Source organism: Mustela putorius, unplaced genomic scaffold (assembly GCF_011764305.1).
Source record: "Mustela putorius furo isolate JIRA1106 unplaced genomic scaffold, ASM1176430v1.1 tig00001165_pilon_pilon_pilon, whole genome shotgun sequence".
Taxonomy (NCBI): Eukaryota; Metazoa; Chordata; class Mammalia; order Carnivora; family Mustelidae; genus Mustela; species Mustela putorius.
In genome coordinates this window covers 27,259-47,181 of record NW_025421605.1, presented here as the reverse complement: position 1 = coordinate 47,181, position 19,923 = coordinate 27,259, and the positions used below count along the sequence as shown (strand labels likewise).

The 19,923-nt window shown below is 61.2% G+C and overlaps 1 pseudogene; it reads right to left on the bottom strand.

Annotated features, from left to right (window-relative positions):
• Nucleotides 1–19,923, bottom strand: part of LOC123386956 — a 93,275-nt pseudogene that overhangs the window by 56,487 nt on the left and 16,865 nt on the right.

Sequence of the window (19,923 nt, the reverse complement as noted above, 5' to 3'; positions counted from 1 at the left end):
AGGCAGGTACGCACAGAGTGGGGACCCCCGCAGCCGGAGGCGGACACCGCCAGTGTAGAGCAGACATCTTCCCTGTGGCCTCAGAATCCTCAACACAGCGCTTCAAGCAGCCATGACCGCCGGGCCAGAGACAGCCCCATAACCAAAGCACACTCACGGTACCAGCCCAAAAGCTAGAGCCAGGTGGGCCAGGGAGGTGGGGCAGCCCGACTCGGTGGACGAGAGCCCCGGGCCCTTCTGCCCCTTCTCCACCTGTCAGTCCACCCACCCACGCTGGACTTGGTGCTCTGGAAACACCTCCACTCACCCTCTGCTTGGTGGGCTTAGGGCTGCCCCTCCTGGGATCCACCAGACAGCAAGCCACACCCCACAGGTGTCATTCCCACCTGGGGCCTCTGCTCCGGGAGCTCTGCCTCCCTAGGCATGCCGGCCCGCGGGCATGTGGGACTCCCGCTAGGCACCAGCCGGAGGCAATCCACTTCCCGGCACTGTCTTCCTTGCTCCCGGCTTCGGCTTCGCTGCTTGGCAGCTGTCTGCGGAGGTCTGACAATACCCCTTGGCCCTTCTACCCTAATCTCTGCCCCAAACAAACTTTTCACTTTTCCCAGGCCCACCAAACACCACTCCCTCCAGGAAGTCTTCCATGACTAGCTCCAGCTAGAGGGAACCTCCTTTCCTGCACTCCCCTACTGCTCAGTGCCCAACAGGCTCAACTGAGCATGGAGGACGAGCCTGTCCCGGGGACACGAGCCGCTTTCTCCTGCCCTCGTGCAGTGTGTACGCTGCATGTGGGCAGCAAGTGACAGATGTGTGCACACCCCCCCCCACTCACGCTCACAGCAAGTGACCCACTGCTGTGAGAGAGCCACTTTAGCTGGGGTGGCAGGGGATGCACCTCTCAGGTGGTGGCATTTAGGCAGGGACCCAAATGAGGCAGCCAGGAGAAGAATCAGAAAAAAGATGGCCCAGAAAAGAACAGAGTGAAATGTCCGTGGGGACAAGCCTTTGTGTCCTAGGGGCAGCCAGGACCGGGGGGCAAGACGCCAACAACCGGGGAAGGGGGATGAGTGTCCCATGGACAAGGGGTGCCCACTGGGAGGTCTGAGGCACAAAGTGATCTGAACCATCCGGGAACATCACTACGGACCGCCAGAATCACAGTGTCAAGCATCACGCAGTGACCCGTGGGAAGGCACAGGAGCCCTGCAGGACGGGGGGGCGGCAGGGGACAGCAGGGGGCAGCGCGGGGTCGACGGTCATTTCCAGATGCAGCAACTGCCTGGGACGTTTTGGAGACAGCAGTGGGGGGCAGATGATTCCACTTTCTCAGGCCCAGGCAGCTCCCAGGGTGTCACTGTTTCCTGACCAGGAGGCCTGAGGTGTGGGCCCTGAAGGAAATGGCCAATTGTGCTGGAGAGTGTTGGGCTGGAAGGGGTGCCCTCCCCAGCCCAGGACCCTCCGCTCAGCCTGATTCACTGGTCCAGGTTCCCTGTGTGAACACAGAGCTTAACTTCTCAGCGGGGACTGCCCCGGCACGACCCAGAACCATCACGTCCCAGCTCCTCCTCCCGCAGATTCAGACCATCATGCAGGGACACCTGGCTCTGCCCAGGATCAAGTGGCCGGTGGCCAGTGGCCAGCAGACCCGGGATCGCCCCGCAACTTCTGGCTCTGAGCCAGACAGACAGTCTCTCTCCTCCCACGGGCCACAAGTACAGTATAAATGCCTACCGGAGGACTAGGGGGGATGGTGGGTGGACAGATGGACAGGCGGTCAGGGAACTGACAGGGCCTGTGCAGAGCTGGGCCACATGGAGGGACCCCCACACACCGCACCTCCCCCCGTTGAAAGTGGAGGCCGCCCCTGTGTCAAGTGGGCGCTGGGCCAAAGTGAGCTCTGACTCCATTCCAGGGGAGTGGGGCCCCTCCCTGCAGGCTGTTCCTGGCACCCCGCCCTCCCCCAGAGCAGCGCCGGGCCTGCACCACATGACCCAGCCTGGGAAGACTGTCCCAGATGTGGGAGGTCGTGCGGACTGGGGACTGAGGACTGAGTGTGCGGGAGAACCAGCTGCACAGGGAGCTGGTCTGGCGGCCTCCGGAAGCCTCCAGGCTTCGCAGACCAGACTCCAAGAATTTGCTGCCATAGGCCCTCTCCCACTAGGAAGCAGACAGCCCCGACCCCGTACCTGTGGGCTCCAGAGCTCCAGGAGAGGACATGTGGCCTCGTCCTCGGGGTGGCTGCCCACTGGGAGTAAGACTCCAGCTGCAGCCCCTTCCTCTCCTGGCCCCAGTTTAGCGATGGGGACACTGCGCTGGGGCTGCCCGGACGTGCCAGGGACCTCGGCACAGCTGGCCAACCAGAGGCTGGCAAAGGGGCAGAGAAAGCAGGCCCCGAGTTACAAACCTGCTGGGGCTCTGGAGTCCAACAGCTGCGTGTTCAAACTCCAAGCCAGCATCTGCCACTTCCAGCTGTGTGGCCTGGGTAAGTTTTTCAACCTCTCTGTGCCCTGCTTCCTTCTCTACAACACCTAACAGTCAGTGAGTGTTTGCTAAGGTTGCTGCGCAGATGCGTCCCATGAAGCAGTTGGAGGAGAAGCTTGGAGTCCAGCACTTGGAGCGATCATGGTGATTAATGGAATCTTAATAAGGGCTACGAGGAGAATGACAGCCTCCCCACTGTGTCCCTAAAATGGAAACAACTCTGCTCCCAAAGCAGCAGAGAGCCAGCCAAGGGCAAGCTCCCAGGTCTGGCTTCGAGCCGCGATCCCCTTTCCGAACACTGCCCCCTCCCCCTGCCCCAACCCCAGTCTCTGCTTGCTCGTCCGTGGGCAGGCCCCACCCTCCAGAGTAGCTCATGGTTGGCACCTGCTTCCAAAGCACATGTTGGGACTTTCCAGATCTTTCCTCCCCTCTCTCTGACCTTCCCCTACTCAGTTACCCCCCCACACACACACTTTCTTACTCACTCTCTCCTTTCAGGCCTGTTCAAAAACAAACGACGCAGGCCAAGTGTGTCAGCTGGCTCCCTGGAGAAGTTTCTGGGCAGAAGGAAACGCAGCCGCTCCAGGGGGAGTGGCGCTCAGAAGGGTTACTCACTGCAGAGCCACGATCTCACAGGCCGCGGGGTCATAGGGCAATGATCCAGGCCAGTCTGGCCCCCAACTCCCCATGAGGCACTAGCTAGGGGCCCCGGCACTCCAGTCTCTGGGGCAGGAGCCTTTGTCCCCACCTGGTCACATGGTCCCAAACACTATATCCAGGGGACCCCCCTGCCGAGGGCCCCCCCCCAAACACCATGTGTACGACATGCTCAGAGGGGCTACAGCTCCTCACAGGCAACCACAGCCCAGTCCAGAGGCCGGTGAGGTCTCAGATCCTACAGCCGTTACTCGGGGTTGACCCTGGAGTGGGGTCCTGACCGAGACCCCAGGGGCACAGGTTGAGAACTGGAAGCCACAGGAAGGCGGTTCACAGCAGCGTCGGCGAGCTCCCCTCCCTCCCCAGGAGCCTGGGTCCGAAGGGCTGGGCTTGGGCCTAGGAAGCTGCATTTCAGACTCAGAACTCTCCAGAGCCTGGACAGAGAACTTGGGCCCAGAAGGCGAGGGAGCCGCGATCTGACAAGGAGCAGCCTTCTGCGATGGAGAAGCCTCATGCGCCATCAGCCTCCCCGTGGCTGCGTGCGGCCAGGGGCCTGCTCGTGAGTGGTGAGGATGGATGGTTTTCTGGGGGGGCCCCAGCACCCCCTGGGCCCTGCTCTCACCCCAGCTTCCCCACCTCGCATCCCCAGGCAGAACTCTGGGGGCCGGCTCCCAAAGCCCAGAGACCAGGAATGAGGACACCCAAGGACAGAAGCTCCCCTCCCAACCCCGGGGCCATGCTGACCCGCTGGCCCCCCAGAACGCCATGTGGCCTCACTCCTGTCCTGGTTCCCAGGCCGGGCGCTGACAGGAGTGCAGATCTGCGTTTCTGCCGGCTTCCCCACCTGACTCACTAACAATCCCGATGGCCTGGGCCACGGTGTGCAGGGAACAGGGACAGGGCCTGTGCTGTTGCTGGTAACACCCGCCAAGACCTGAGCCGGCTACCCACACACCGGCATGCAGGCCTCTGAAGCAAGCATGGAAGCTGCCAGTCCCAGGGGAAGACCCACCGCTCTCCCCTTCACCCTGGGGGGAGGGGCAGGAAAGCTCCGACCTGGCCCAAGTCGGCGCCTTGCTCAGCCCCATCAGGAGGGTTGGAGAAGTACCCCAAGCTCCAGGTACATCCGTGACCCAGGCGAGCCTGTGGAAGCCATCAGTGTCTGGGACAGACGACCCGCTCTGGGACCTGCAGGGCAGGGAGGGACCTGCTGCAAGGCCTGGGGTCAGAGCTGGCAGGAGGGACGCCAGCGTGACATCCAGTTTTAACTCAGCCTCTCCCCAACCAAGAAGGCGCAGCCCCACCTGAGCCCAGCAAAACCTCCCCCACTCCCAGCAGCACTAGTTGCAATTGTGAAGTCATTATCAATCCTCCCGGCAGAGCAGAAAGACGGAAGCGAGCAGTGGGGCGGGGCAAGAGCCGGGAGGGGCTGGGCTGCATGTAGGGTGGGCGGGGCGGGGCAAGGGCGGGAGGGGCTGGGCTGCATGTAGGGTGGGCGGGGCGGGGGCGGGGCTGCGCGGCCGCCCCGAGCTAGGGGGGCTGGCTGGAGCCGCGGAGAGCAGCCACGCGGGGCTCCCCGCAGCTGTGATCCAACGAAGAGGAATGGGGCTTCCAATCTGTTCCCACTCAAGCCCCTGACAAGCGGTATCTTATTTCAAAACCAAGCGCAGCGAAGGGGCTGGAGGAGGACGGGGAGTACCAGAGTCTCTCCTTTCCAAACGGGGTTTTCTTTCATCATCTCCTGGCGCCTCGCGAAAGAAAGCAGCAGAGGGAGGGTGCCAGCCCGGGCTCCTCCGCATCCCAGCCAAAGCTTGGGGCAGGGGCGCGGCTTCACGCACTGGCCCGGGTCCCCACGCAGCTCCACCCCCACCCCTGCTGCCCGCCTCCCGGGCCAGCTCAGAACCCACGCACTCCTGGGATGCTCTCCTGGGAATCGAATCCGACTGCGAGCAGTTGCCGGGCCTCTGGCCAGAGGCTGGGTGTCTCCCGGACTTACTTTCCTAATCCAGCAAATGGGATAACTAGAGAAACCTTGGCCAGAGGCTAGCCTTGTCACGTTGCAATTGTGAAGTTATTATCAATCCTCCGGGCTGAGATAAAGGTTTCTCTAACTGCAGTGACTCTGGATGGAGAGTCTTCCAACACCCGAGTCCCATCAGTTGCAATTGTGAAGTTATTATCAATCCTCCGGGCTGAGATAAAGGTTTCTCTAACTGCAGTGACTCTGGATGGAGAGTCTTCCAACACCCGAGTCCCATCAGTCCCACCCAGAAAGCGAGGTGCCTGGGCCAGATAAAGTGCCTGGGGGGAAGGGAAGAGGGAAGGAAAAGCGAGGCCGGAGGGGCGGGAATGTGCCAGAGGGAGAGGGAAGAGAAGCGAGAGGGAAGGGGAGGACCCTCCGGGAACAGTGCCGGTGACCGTGCGACAGGAGGAGCGCTCAGACTGCACGCCCCCCCAAGACTCCTCTGGATACTGAGGGTCTGAACAAAATCTCCATCACTGGAGCCAAGTGTCTCAGCGGTTTGCCCGCACTGGTGTGAGGGATGCAACCCAGGCTTCTGTTTAACATGGGGGCACCGCCAAGGCCAAGGTGGCTGGGCGCCCTCCCCTCCCACAGAGAGCAGAGTGCTAAGAACTGCCAAGAACAGGCACGCATGATAAGCAAGGCTTTGGGCAGAGGGAGACTTGCTGCCGAATTAAATCTCAGGGCATTCGGCTTCTCACTCACTGAGCTGGGCTGCCTCCCCAAAATGGAACGTCCACTTCTAGCGTCGGCCCTGGTAAGCCACAGGCAACGGTGTGGATGCAAAGGTGGGCCCCTGCCCCACAGTGCCTGCACCCGCCTAACCAACTGCTAAGACCCCCCACCCAGCACCCGCCACAGAAGAAGGTGGGGCCCAGCTAGGAGGCTTATCTCCTGCCCCCGGGGACAGGGGAGGAGCCGCCCTCCTCCACCAGCCCTGCCCCACCCCAGAAACCCACCACCCCTTGACCCTCCCTCCGCCCCCAGTCTGAACTCACCCGGGGCAGGTGTCAGGGCCTGAAATCCAGGCAGCCGAGGAGGGTCAGTGGCTTGGGGGCCTTGTTTTAGGAGATGCCTCAACCCTCAGTAACCTGAGCCCCTGTGCCGGGGGCCTGCTGCCTCACCGTGCTGTCCTTCCTATCAGGCACCAAGCGGACATTAGTCAGCAGGCAGGCAGGGAGCCACAGACCTAAGGGAGGCCCAACGGATTAAGGCGGGGGTTGGGGGGGATCACCCTGTGGAGGAAGACGGAGGCCCTCTTCTCCCTCTCGGGCTGGGATACTGGACCATGCAGAGACAAAGACACTGCCCACCAGGCAGGAGTCACACCGTGCCTCAGGCATAGCTCTGGGGTCACCAGTGACAAGTGGAGCCCGTGGGTGTCGCCTCCCTTCTAGCTCAGTTCCCCGATGATAACAGGCTCCCCAACCTGCTCCCCAGCGCCATGCACAAGAGGAAGCTGACACCCCAAATTCTGCCAGACCCACCTCAGGGGAGGAACAGAGGGAAAAACCAGTGTAGACCTCACACCCTCTGGGGCCCCACAGGGTCTCCTGTGTCTGCCCGACCACAAGGGAGGCAAGGGCTGAAGTCCCGGTGCCCACAGATGGACAAAAGTGGTTCTTTTGTCGGCGGTGTCACTGTCGGTGACAGTGACTGAGAACAGAGGCTTCCCGGCTGGACCCTGGAGTGCAGGGTTTTAGGGACGGAAGGCCTGGGAAGCAGGGAGCGGCTGCCCGGCCTCATGGTCTGGGGTTGGGGGGCGGAGGGGGAGGTGCTGGCCTTGGCCCACACAGGCCCCAGGGCAACCCAGCACGGGACATAGGGCCCACGAGTCTCAAATGATGGTGGAGCCGGGCTGAGCCAGGGCTGCCTGGAAAGCGAATGTGCCATTTCGCCAGCTCGAGATGTCCCTCTGCTCCTGGCAAAGCATCTGGAGACTGCTGGGGCAGTGAGGGAAGGGGGAGTGGCTGCCTCCCCACCATCAGCAGGAGGGGCCGGCCCAGGCCCAAGCTCTGCACCTGCAGCAGAACTTCCAGGGGAGGCCAGGCTCTGCCATCACCACGGCATCCAGCCATCCTCTCCAGGAACTCAGCCTGGCCCACCAAGCCGGCCAAACGGCCTCGAGGTGTCGTGGGGGCTCCAGCACCTGTGGTCTCGCTGGTGCAGCACACCATCTTCCTTAACCTTCACGGCCAACACCTCAACACCTGGGCAGCAGGTGCTCTCACAGGAGCGGGGCGGGGGGGAGCCCCACTCGGGGGGCTCAGGTGACCCGGGGATGGGAGGATTTGAGCCTGAGATTGAGATTATTTCAGAGTAGAGAATAAAGCCTAGGGACATCCCAAAAAAGCCCCCAAATGAAAATGAATATACACACACGTTTTAAAGGAGTACGTTTCATAAGGGCTCGAACCCACCACCCCGAGATCAAGCCCTGAGCTGAGATCAGGAGTCAGAGGCTTCACCGGCTGAGCCACCCAGGTGACCCTGACCCTATTTCTAAGCAAGGTTCTGAACGGGCACATCTAGAATGACCTGGCACCGTTTAGGGCTGGAGGAAACGGTGGCAGGGGTGGGGGGCGGCAGCTAAAGGGTACGGGGCTCCGTCTGAGGTGATGGAAATAGTCTAGAACTGGACACAGCCATGCCTGCACCAGTCTGCGGGCGTGCCCTTCCCATGAGCCCTTCTGATGAGCGCACCCCATGGTCTGTAACGTGGATCTTGATAACCTGCTTTGAAAGAAATCAGCGAAGCTCCTGCCGGGAAAGTGAAAGGCACCGGAGAGCTAAGGCTCACTCCGGGAGATGCCGTTTCGCACACACCCATCCATTCCCCCAAACACATGCCTCGATCTACACAATCCTGTGCCCCGGTGTGTGCTGTAAAATGTGTTTCTTACCAGGAGCTGCAGCCCAGCAAAGCGTGAAAGGCGCTCACTGGGCCACAGCAAACTCAGGATTCCTGGAACACACCTTCACCTGCCTGGACCACTCTGCCCCCTCCGAGCCCGGGGTCCCCCAGCACAGCCACCAAGAGGGCTCGGCCGGCGTGGTGGAAGCTCTCTCCCCGGGGGGCTGTGACCTCTGGACTGGTCACTCTCAGAACCCGTCAAACAGCACTGCTCACGGGTCGGAGGGAGCACCCCAGCCAGCGGCCATATCCATGCGTCTCTGCGCCTGACCCAGGGCAGTAGCCAAGGAGCACGGAGCGATGCGGCCCACACTATCACCCCCGAACCCTCGGGGAGGGTTTAAGTGGCTTAAAGGATGATCTGGAAAAACCTTGTTGAGGTTTTAAAAAGGAGGAGGGCCCCTCTGAAAGTATCAGGCTCAGACGGTTTCACTACGAAATTCTCTAAAAGTTGTAACGGGAAGAACACTGTGCTGCTGTTACAACGTTCCAGGACACAGAGAAGAAAGACACACAAATTATTTTTCCGAAGCCAGTGGGATGCTGACACCAAAACTGATAAAAATAGCACGCACGCAGGGCGCCTGGGTGGCTCGGTCGGGGAAACGTCTGCCTTGGGTTCAGATCACGTTCCCAGAATCTTAGGATCAAGCCCCACATGGGGCTCCCTGCTCCGGGGAGAGCCTGCTTTCCCCACCTCCCCTCTCTCTGCCTGACTCTCTGCCTACTTGTGATCGCTGTCAAATAAATAAGTAAATCTTTAAAAAAAATTATATAGATATATCTATTTATCTATCTATCTATATATCTATCTATCTATATATCTATCTATCTATCTATATATATATATATAGATAGCAGGCACAAGCACACCCCACACATGTCGGGTCAGGCCCACGTGTGTGTATCTGTGCAAAACCACACGTCCCCACCTCGCTGTTTAAACCCCAATAAATTCCAGTAGATTAATGACTGCAGTGCGTAAAGCACGAAACCAGAGAAGTGCTAGAAGCAAACCTGGAAGGCGTGTTTTCTATAATCCTGGAACGCAGAAGGCCTCCAAGCAGAGCACAGATCCCAACAGAGGGGGAAAAAAAGGAATGCGCTTGACAGCCTTCGGATTAAAACCCTCTGTTTGGAAGTCCACACTATAAATAGAATCCAAAGTCAACAACCGGGAAGAAGCACTTGTACCAGCGACAGAAAACAAAGGTGCACGAGGGACTCTTTGGAAGAAAAGTCAACAGCACAAGGACAAACAGCCCAAGTCGGGCTAAGAAGGGCAGGAAGGAGCCGCTCAGGGAGAAACCAGGACCTGTAAACGTGGGAGAAGATACTCCCCTTCCCACCCAGGAAGACAGAGGAGATTAAGTCCCCGTCGGACAGCTGGCCGGGGCCGGGACCACGGTGCACAAGCCCCAAAATCTGGTGTGACTACTCCGAGGTTGGTGTGGCGCCACACACAATTTAAATGCACTGGCCCCGTGGTGCAGACGTCCCCCTCCTGAAGTCAGGCAGTCCCGGGCACACGAAGAGGAACACGGGGCAGATCATCGAAGCCTCACATATCCCGGTGACCAGCAGGGCAGGACAGAAGGACCAGAGGGACCCGCTGGGCACGAAGACAGCCCCAGGATAATGGAGAAGTAATTGTAGGGTCTGATTTCACTTGAAACTTAACATAGACTCCTCTCCAGGGGCACCGAAGGACAGTCCCACATGCAAACCCCAGAAGGCCACACGACGCGCCCCGCTGCTAACACGGGCTGCCCCGGGGAAGAAGGGGGAGGGGGTGTCCAGAAAGACAGTCTTCCTTTCCAAAGTTCCTGGGATCATTATTTCTTCTCTTTGAACACTGGCCGCGCGGCTCTTTGGAGCAAGAGTGGAAAAGCTGACCAGGGCTCCGGAGCGGACAGGCCTGCGGAGGGAGGGGCACCGCGCTCCCCGGCGGGGCCCGCGCTGGTCGGCTTCACCCAACAGCGCTTTCATTCTAAGAGGCTGCGCGGGAGGAACCTGCCCAGTGCACAACCGAGAAACCAGCCACAGGGGCCGAAGTGATCGGACGTGCGTGGGGCAGCCGGCAGGAGCCCAGGTGGCCTGAGGACGATCCCACACACAGGTGGGCAAGGCCTCCCGAGGACTCCTGCCTCTTCACCTTCTATGCTTCCACGCTGGAAACCCTGGGCGTCCTTTGGAAACGAGGGAGGTGGCAGTAGAGGGAACGCGCAGGGGAGATCGCCGCGTGGGTTCCGTGCCCCCTCTTTAAAAAAGCGCGTCCCCTTTTGTCCCTGTCCCACCGCTCAGGGAACTGGAAGCTCAGTCCCAGGCACTAGCGGCCTCTGCTCCCCCGCTACATCTGGAATTGCAGGGGAGGGGCACCTGTGATGCCCACAGAAAGCCCCGGGGTTGGGGAAAATCGACCAGGGGAGAGGAAGGCACATCGAACCCAGAGGAAAGCCTCCGGGCCTGCTTCCCTGCAACCTCCCATCCCCGCCACGGCACTCGGGCAGGCCCCCACAGGTCCCCGCTGGGCCACAGCAGACCAGTGTGGACCAAGGGGCATCCTCCAGGCCAACCATGAGGACCCAGAGTCTGGCCAGGGCTGCCCACCCTCCCGGGCACCAGGTGGGGGTCTGAGTGTGCTCCTCCAGCACTGAATGTGTCCTCTGTCCGTGCCGCACGGAGCGTGGCTGTCTGGCACGGGCACATCCCACAGACAGCGGCCCCATTGTGCAGACCCGGGCTCCCAGCAGCTGTCCCGGAATGAGCCCGCAGGAGGCCTCACCCAGCGCCATGTGTCGGGAGCCTGGGTTCCGTCCTGGGGCCAGGCTGGGTGGTCAGGACCAGAGTCCCCGAAGCTGAGAAGCGCTGAGACCCGCCTCCAGCGCCTGCCTCCCTGCCCTGCCCTCCCCCGCAGCTGTGCTGAGCTCCTGGAAGGCATTCGGGCGGTCCGCAGCTGCTGGCGCTGCATTCCCTGCACGGGTCCTTCTCACCCCTGGGCTGGGCTGGGCTGGCCTGGGCTGGGCCGACAGCCGGCCGGGGAGGCGGGGCCTGTGTCCAGGCAGCAGAGGCAAGTTCTGTCCTTGCTGCCCCCCTTCTCTGCCTCACCTCAAAGGTCAGACCCCTGATCCTGGCCTCCTGCACCCCCGTGCGCGGGGGACGTCCCGCCTCAGACCGGGAGGGGGGCCGGCTGCTCACTCCTACTGGAGGAAGGGGGAAGAGACCCAATCCCGAAAAGTACGGGGGCGCCTGGACGCTCTCTAGGGCTGAGTCAGGAACGGGGGAGCTCGGAGCACAGGGATCCTTCCAGGTAAGACCGCCTGCGGGGGGCACATCCCTGCTGGAGGCGTGGCCTTGTTCTGCCAGAAGAGAAACACTCAGGGACCGCTGGGCGGCTCCGTCAGTTAACAGGCTCACTCTTGATTTCGGCTCAGGTCCTGATCTCGGGGTCCTCGGATCGAGTCCCACATCGGGCTCCCTGCTCAGCAGGGAGGCTGCTTCTCCCTCTCCCTCGCCCTCTGCCCCCTCACCCCCTGCATGCAGACATGCATGTGCTCTCTCTCTCTCAAATAAATAAATAAAGCTTTAAAAAAAAAAAAAAAAGAAAGAAAGAAAGAAAAGAAGCGTTTAGCTCCACACAGAGGAAATCCTGCCGGCCAAGGGCCCAGGGCTCGGTGAGGTACGACCCCACTGCTCTGCTTGCTTGATCACACACAAATGAGTCCCTCAGCATTTATCAAGCTCCTGCTGTATGCCATGTGCTGGAGGAAATGTCACCAGGGAGTTCATGGCCCAGTGTCAGGCCCAGCGTGGACCCTAGTTAGAGGGGTGTCCTATAAACAGGGCGGGGGGTGTCTCGGGAGGCTTTGCAGAGCCTGGGCCTTTCCTCCCCAACCGCACAGTGGTCACCCTCTCACCCGCCTCCCCACTCGGGGCCTGGCACATTCCCGCGCATGTCACTGGCCAGCCCCCCTCCCCCTTCACACTCAGTACACACCTGACTCTCTCTGCCGCCTCTGCCAGCCCCCTCCATCCCCGCATCCCTGCCGGGGGCCCCAAGAGCCCCGTGCTTGCAGCCCTCCATGTGCCCCGCAGAGCTGACACCTTCTCCCTTCTGCCTCAGCCCCTAATGCAGGCCTGGGGCACCCGGCACCCGGGTCCTCCCGGGAAGGAAGGCAGGTGCCCCCTGTGTGCGCAGACACCGCGCCCAACGCCACAAGCTTGGGGAGCCCGCGGCCCCTGCCTCAATGTTCCGCCCCCAGCCAAGACCATTTCTAGACGCTTAGTCAGAGAGAAACCCTACTGAGACACCTAGCGAGTCCGCCTCCCCCCAATTCACACCCACCATCCCCAGCCACGCCCAGCCGCCCCGGGGGACAGGGTTCCCACCCCACCTCCTCAGGACAGAGGCCCCAACCGCTCTCGTGGGACAGATCAAGAAACTGAGGCTGGGGGCAGGTGAAGGGATGGCTCAGAACCAGCAGGCCTGTGGGGCGGAACCAGGACCGGGGCAAGAACTCAGCGGGAGCCGGTCCAGGGCGCTGGGATCCCCACCCTGCCCAGGCAGCCCCCGCCTCCCCCAGGGCTCCCAATTAGCATCCCGAGATGGCAAAGCAGCAGCCCAGGGACTGAGCAGCCTCTGCCCGCCTTATAAGGCAGCCTCGGGGGAAACTTGGCCGTTGTCAGCCACGGAGCCAGAGGTGGGTGGTTCCCAGGGGGAGCAGAGCCAGCAGCTCACGGCGTGCAGACATGGTTCTGGGTCCCGGGGCCCAGCCCCACCCAGAGCCACCCGTGCAGGGGCAGCGGGAAGGCAGGGACCTGGGCGAGGGGACAAGGCCGTACTCAACCAGAGCCTGAGAGAAGCGGGGACGACCAAAAGGTGACAAAGAGGGTTGGGGGCCAGGGTCAGGGGTCAGGGGTCAGCAGCCTCAGAAACACAGACCCCAACATGCCAGGATGGAGGTCAGACCTGTGGGTTCTTGGTTGACCAGGAAAGGATCTGCTTGGTCCCTGCAAGGTCCCGTGGGGATCCTGGGGTCCCTGTGTCTGCCTGCAGGGGCCACAAAAAGCCATCGCACCTCTCCAACCCTACATCTGGGTTAGTCAACCCGTTTAAAAGAATCAAAACCAAAACAAACAAACAAACCCTGAAAAAAAAGCAAACAACAGCTTTACCTTTAAATATCCCAGAACCTAGTGGGGGGCATGGAGGGAATTCTAAGAAACACCGAGCAAATGCTGGGAGTGGGTATCGCTGGCTATAGGTGAACTGTAGATTCTAGCTCCTAGATTTTCTGAATTTGAAAGAAAAGGTATTGCTAAGAAACTATTTTCACGTTAGAAGTTTAGCGGAGGAGGGGCACTGGGAGGCTCCAGCCTTTGGCCGGAGTCATGATCCCAGGGTCCTGGGATCCAGCTCCCTCTGCCCCTCACCCTGCACAAGCTCGTGCAAGCACACACCTCTCTCTGTCACCGAAATAAATAAAATATTTATAAAAAGAAAAAAAGGAAAAAGAAATCTAGCATAGGAAAAATTTTTCTTGCAACACAATCAACATTCCAAACCAAACACAAGATACCACACACACAAACATACATGCGCACACACACACGCACACGCACACATACACGCATAGGCAAAAAGACACAGGAGTCAAAAAAAGTGAGGCTACTTTTGGCTAGTAAGAGGGCTTTAGGGAAGAGGTGCCATTTGAGCCGGGCTCTGAAGGATGCATAGGAGTTCAAAAAGCAGTGCGGTGTAAAGGAAGAAAGTCAGGGGTCAGGGGTGGTCAGGAGATCAGAGGTGAGAAAAGTGGGCCTATGGAGGCTGTGACAAAACCAGAGCAGGAAGAGCCCAGGGAGCAGGGGTGAATCCACTGTGGAGGGCCCCACAGAAGCGGAAAAGGAAGACTCTTGGATGCAGATTTCATCAGTGCTGTGCCGTAGGGGGCTCCATCTGGGAGCAACTCGGCTGCGGTCCCCGAGACCCTGTCCTGCACCAGCCCAGAAGGCAGAGGAGACACAGAGTTCCTGCCCTCTCCCGGATCCTTTACCCCTACGATGCAGCTGGCCTTGGGTGCCAGGGACAGCGTGCCCACGGGGGGGGGGGGCAGTCGGGGTGGGGCGCATCTGTGAGGGGGCGGAAGGGGATGGGAGAGCTAGTGGAGCAGGAAAGACGGATGCAAAGCGAGGCTGAGGAACAACCTGAGGGTCCCTGAGGACAACCTGAGGGTCTGTGGCTGGATGGACAAGACAGGCTGTGACCAGAGGAGGGGCAGGGGCAGGGGAGAAGATGCAGCCTCCGAGCAGGGGGCCCCCGGATGCTGCTGAGACAGATTCCAGAACCACACCTCCATGGGGGAGGCCCTGCCCACCACTGGGCTTGCCCGGGACTCTAAGACTGGACATCCAAGGCCCAGGCCATCAGGGCCAAGTCCTCCGGCCCACAGTGGGCACGGCTTCCTTCTCCTCACCCGACGCCTAACCCCGCCTTACTCGGGGGCTCAAGGACCAGAGTCACCCGCAGTGCTGCCCGAAGGGAACAGAATCCCCCCCAACTGAGTCATCTGAGCCCCCCACTTCCTCCAGCGCCCCCCTCATCGCCCCACCAGCATCCCGCCCCTCGGCAGCCATCTAACCAGATCTGTCCAGCCTGAAGGTTCTCAACCTGTGAGCACGGGTCTTAGAGAGCCCCTTCCCCACCCAGCCGATGAGACGCAGCAGGTCACGGCACAAGCTTGTGCTCCTTGGCAGGATAGCCCCGGAGCCCTGTCTGCTGGGCCCACCAGCTGCTTTCGGAGGGGCACCAGGGCTGCTGACTGCAGAGCTCTGGCGCTGGGTTTGTTAAACATTCTTCCATGGAGAAACTCTATAGTTTCTCTGAGCTCCAGGGTCCCGGGCACCTCGGGACAGCTGCCTCAGCTCCCCTTCTTGGCCTGGTTAAATCCTACTTTCTCCAAGGCTGGCTCACAGGGCTTGGGCTCTGGGAAGACCTCCACTGCCCCCCTGATGGCTCCTGGTGGCGGTAGCCAGCCTGGCTAGCCCCAGCAGCCCCGGCTCCCAGCATAGTCTCTGGGCCAAGTGGGGCCCGAGCCACATCAGTGCTGGAGAAAGACATTCTTGCACTTCTGAGGCCGTGCCCCGCCTGTCCTGCTGACCCAGGGCAGTACCACCCTGGGCAGACCCCCTCCTGCCCCTCTCCCAGAGCCAGACCGCCTCCTCACACATCCAGCATAGGCCACCATCAAGATCTGGACACAGACGGGGGCACCAACACCTCACCCCCCAGGAGGGGGTCATACCTGGTGGCAAAGGCCCTGGTCAACAGAAGACCCCCTCCCCACACACTGGACATGCCTTCATGCCAGCACCACAGCATCTGAGTGGGTGGGGCGTGGCTCTGCAGGGTCATGTCTGGGGAGACAGGAAAGTGGGCTGAGGCCCAGCACTGCAGGCAACGCGGAGTCTCGGCCCGTACCCCCCATCCCCAGCTGCTCCCACCAAAGCGTGAGGAGCACGCGGAGCCTCCATCCAATGCGCCGCCCCGTCCAACGCCAAAAGCCATCCCGGTCCCTAAGCCCGTGGAGCACGAGAAAAAACTTGCATTCACAAAGGAAAACCAAGAAAAAACTGAAAAACAGGATGCAGACGGGCTAGCATGCACCCACGTTCACAGCATCGTTCCTAATAGCCGAGGAGCAGCAGCAAGATGGGGTCCACCCACACGATGGGCTAGTAGCTCAGCCGTAGAAAGTACAGAAGTGCCAACACGTGCGACACTGCAGATGGCCAGCAAGGACACAGTGCTCGGCGAAGTCGGCCAGACACAGAAGGACGAACACGGTCGGATCCCACGTCCAGGAGGTTTGCGGGGACGGAAGGTAGATGACCGGGCGGGGGGGGTGCCCAGGGCTGGGCGGAGCGGGGCGGGGAGTTATGCTTGCTGGGGAAACAGCTTCAGCTGGGGAAGGTTCTGGAGGCAGATGGCAGAGTCGGCTGTGTGACGGCGTGAGTGGGCTCGATGCCGCTAAGCCGCTCACTTCACGACAGCTCTCAAGTAGTCAATTCACGCTACGTTTATTTTACCAAAATGAAAAGTAATAATCAAAAGCCTAGAATGTTCTGTTTATCCGACCCAAAGAATACTTACTGGACGTTTACTGGGTCCTGTGCTTGGAAAGGGTTTGCAGCCCTGCCGGTTCCTGACCGCTGAGGGGCACAGAACACCGTGTCCCAAGGCCAGATGTTCCCAAGCAGGCCCCAGCGAGCTCCAACTTCCCACGGAAGCACAACTCCAAGTTTGGGCCCTTGGAGGACAGCAGCACCCAAGCCCCTGGCTTCCCTCCCTCACTGGAGGAGAACCCCATGCGGAGCTGCGCGCAAGTATCACGGGGCTCCCTGGCCCAAGGACCCCTTCCCAGCGGCCCCAAGAATCAGGGCACAGAGATCAGGCGTTCTTGTTTCCCAGGCCTCCGGTCACGACCCTCCCTCCCTAAGAGCTGGAGGAGGACCCTCCAGGACAAAACCTCGGGAGGGAACGAACTCCCTCCTGCCACGCACGGCAGCCCACAGTCCCTCCTGAGCAGGAGCCTGCCTCCCCGTGGCCCGGGAACCAGCAGCACGTGAGAGCCCATCCTTGGGTCCAAACCCATTCTACCCATGTCCCGACGAGAGCCTGCCGCTGCCCCATTTCCCAAACTTTGGGATCCCTGCCATTCGCAACTCTCCCAGCAGAAGCTCTACACCATGGTGCATTCTGACCAGTACAGGGGGCCCCTTGAGCCCCCAAGATTCTGCCTGAAGTCCAACACAAGCCAAGCTTCTGCCGCATTCTGGTCCAACCCCCACGCACGGAAAAGGCCGCCAGTGCCCCCGTCGGGCTTGGGACCCCTGCCCTGGTGTATTCTTGGCCCCCCCGGAATCCTGTCTCCACCACCTGCTACCCATCCCTCCCCCCACAGCCAGACTCCAGGCGAAGCCAGCTCCCCCCCCCCCGCACCGGAGCACAGAGGACACGCTTTTGCTACTCACCCTCTTGGCTCTTCGGGAGGGCCTCGACCACGGGGGGCTGGGGCTTGGGCTCCAGCCGGCTCTGCAGCTGAGACACCAAGGCGTGTTCCGAATTCTCCAGGGTCTGGGGTGGGAGCGGGGAGGCTGGCCCCTCGGCCGGTTTGGGCACCTGGATCTCGACCCTCTTGGGGGCCGCATCCACAGCAGGAGCTGTGGGCATCTCGGGGATCTTGGAGGCAGGGCTCTCCATCCTCCTGTGGGCTGACTCCTGGGGCTTGACTATGGTGATCTCCGTCCTCCGAGGGGCAGGCTCCGGTGTCTTGTGGCCCAGCGCCTCCGCTCGTTTGAGCCCGAAGCGGGACGGCCCGGCAGCGCCGGCCGGCGCTCTCCACCTGCTTGGACGAGATGTCGATGGAGATCTCTGTGCGCCGGGACACGGGCTCGGCCTTAGGCCCTGAGAGCTCGACCCTCCGCAGGGCAGCCTTGGGGGATCGCTGGCTGAGGGAGTCTACATGGCGGGCTGCGGGCTCGGAGTTCTTCACCCCCAGGTCCTGGAACTTCTGGGTGGAGCTGGCCACAGTGGCCCGGAGCACGGGGGTCTGGACCCTCCGGTGCGGAGTGGAGTTGGGCGTCTCGGCCTCCTCGACCTCAAAAGATCTCTTCAGGGCTGGAAAATAGAGAGGGGGGATGTGAGGATCGGGCGGTTGGGGAACACGCTGCTAAGGTAGTGGGCAGGGGTGCTGGGCAAGGGGCCTGGGAGACTCCCGCAACCTCTTGGGAAGAAAGGGAACAGCCCCACTGTCCTAGGGGACCCGGGCACCAGCAATCGCGCCCACTGGAGGAGAGGGAGCAAGAAGGCTGGAGTCTGCAGGACACCAGCCTCTCTGTCCCCCACGGCCACGGTGTCCACATGCCAACCATGTTTTCTATAAAGATGTTCTGGCTCAAGGGGAGCTTTGATGTCTTCCTTGTCGTCCTTCACTTGTCCTCACCTCCACCCAACACAGACACCACCAGACAGCAACTGGGCAGGGCAGTGCGGGCAGGGAGGGGGTGTCCTCAGTCACACCAGCCACAGCCATAACCTGCAGAATCGTGACGGCAAGGACACCACCGCAACCCGCCACCAACAGCGGCACGGAAGCCCTAACACAGGCACCGGGTTTACTGTGTACATTGATGCCTTCCGCGACCCTTTGCTATAAACACTGCCGTTAGCTCCCAGTAGAGATGGGGGAACTGAGGCCCCAATGCTTAGGAAATGTGCCAAAAGGTAAGGAGATAGAGCAGCGGGGCCAGAAGACGCGTCTGTCCAGCTGCGAGGCCCGGGGTTCCGTCCGCTTGGCTGTCCCGTTTCAGATGGCGTAACGGAGCCTTGGCATGGTCCGCAGCAGCCCACTCTCTCTGTCCTCACCCCTGGCTGCATCGGATCCCGCACTCGGCTACCTGCCCCAGCCAGACCTCGGCCCCCGGGGGGGAACCTGGCCATCTGACTCCCACTATGCAGCCCCATGCTCCTGCCCGGCCACCCGCGCACCTCCGCCCAAGACCTGTTCTAAGGCCAGGGGACAATGCCTGGGAAGCCACCAGCCATCCCCACAGTCCTGGGAGCTACCCTCCCAACAAGAACCAGTCGCTCCCGTTACCACGATCAGAGCAGGAAGGGCCCACGTGGCAGGAACACTTGCCCGCGTCTTCCCGGCCCGGCCCCCAGCAGGCTCGGCAGCCCATAGTGTCTCTCCTACCCCTCGCCCCACCTCGCCAACACAGCTCCCTGAGCCCGGATTTCCTGGGACCCCACGAAGCTCCTCCCTGGGCCCCCAGCTGGCCTGGGTCCCAACAACGACAATCTGGGGCCATTCTCACCGCCGTTCCCCCAACCCTGTGTCTTCCCTCCGCCAATTTCCAGCATAGTCTTGTCTCTTCCCAGGGACGGTGTTTCCTCCAGAGACCAGGGCCGGGCAGGTGGCTGAGTGGGTGGGTGGCCTGGGAAGCACGTGCTCATAAGCACAGATAGAGCGAGAGAGCGAAGGACGCCCTCGTCCCCAGCGTCTGGCTGCCGTGCTCCCCCACCGCAGCACCCAGCCACACCGCTCTCCGCCCTGGGCACACCTCCTTCTCGGGACACAAAGGGCACAAAATCCCAAGTTGCAAAGCTCAGCCATCCCAGAGGTCCCGCGGGGACAGACATGTCACTGGTCCGAGGAACCTAGCCGATCACTGAGCGCTCTGTCCGGGGATCTGCCTCCCGCTCAGCTCTGCTGCCACCGGGCGACCCGGGCTCCCCACGCGCCCCACGTGGCCAGAGCTTCAGACTCGGCCGGAGAATCTGGAAATCTGCTTTCCTGTCTGGGCCATCCGATCTGTGTATGCGGGCGCAGAGGAAAACCACGCTCTTCAAACACAGAGCGGTCAAACGGAATCCCACCCAGGTTGCAACTGGCCTGGGGCCCCAGTGAGTGACCTCCGGTAGAGAGCGTGGCCAAGGGCACTGGGGTCCCGTGCCGGGTGGCAGGGGTGTGTCTGAGATGCCACAGCTCTTCCCGGGGGTCTAGCCCCTAAGAGAACCACGGGGTGCAAACTGCTCGTTCCAAAGGTGGCTGAGGTGACAAAGGACGGGCCAGAGTGTCTTAAACTGGACAGAAGTCCAGAGCTGAACACCTGGAATCGGGACCTTTGGGGTTCCCTGGGGCCTCAAGACATCTGGTCCACCCCCCGCCTTGAGAGCACTGTCCAAACTGCCCCCCCAAATGTCTGTGAGCTCCCTAGAGGAGGGGTCTGCACTCCCCCCACCTCAGCACAGGCATTTCCAGTTGTCCCTGGGGTTAATCTCTGGGGC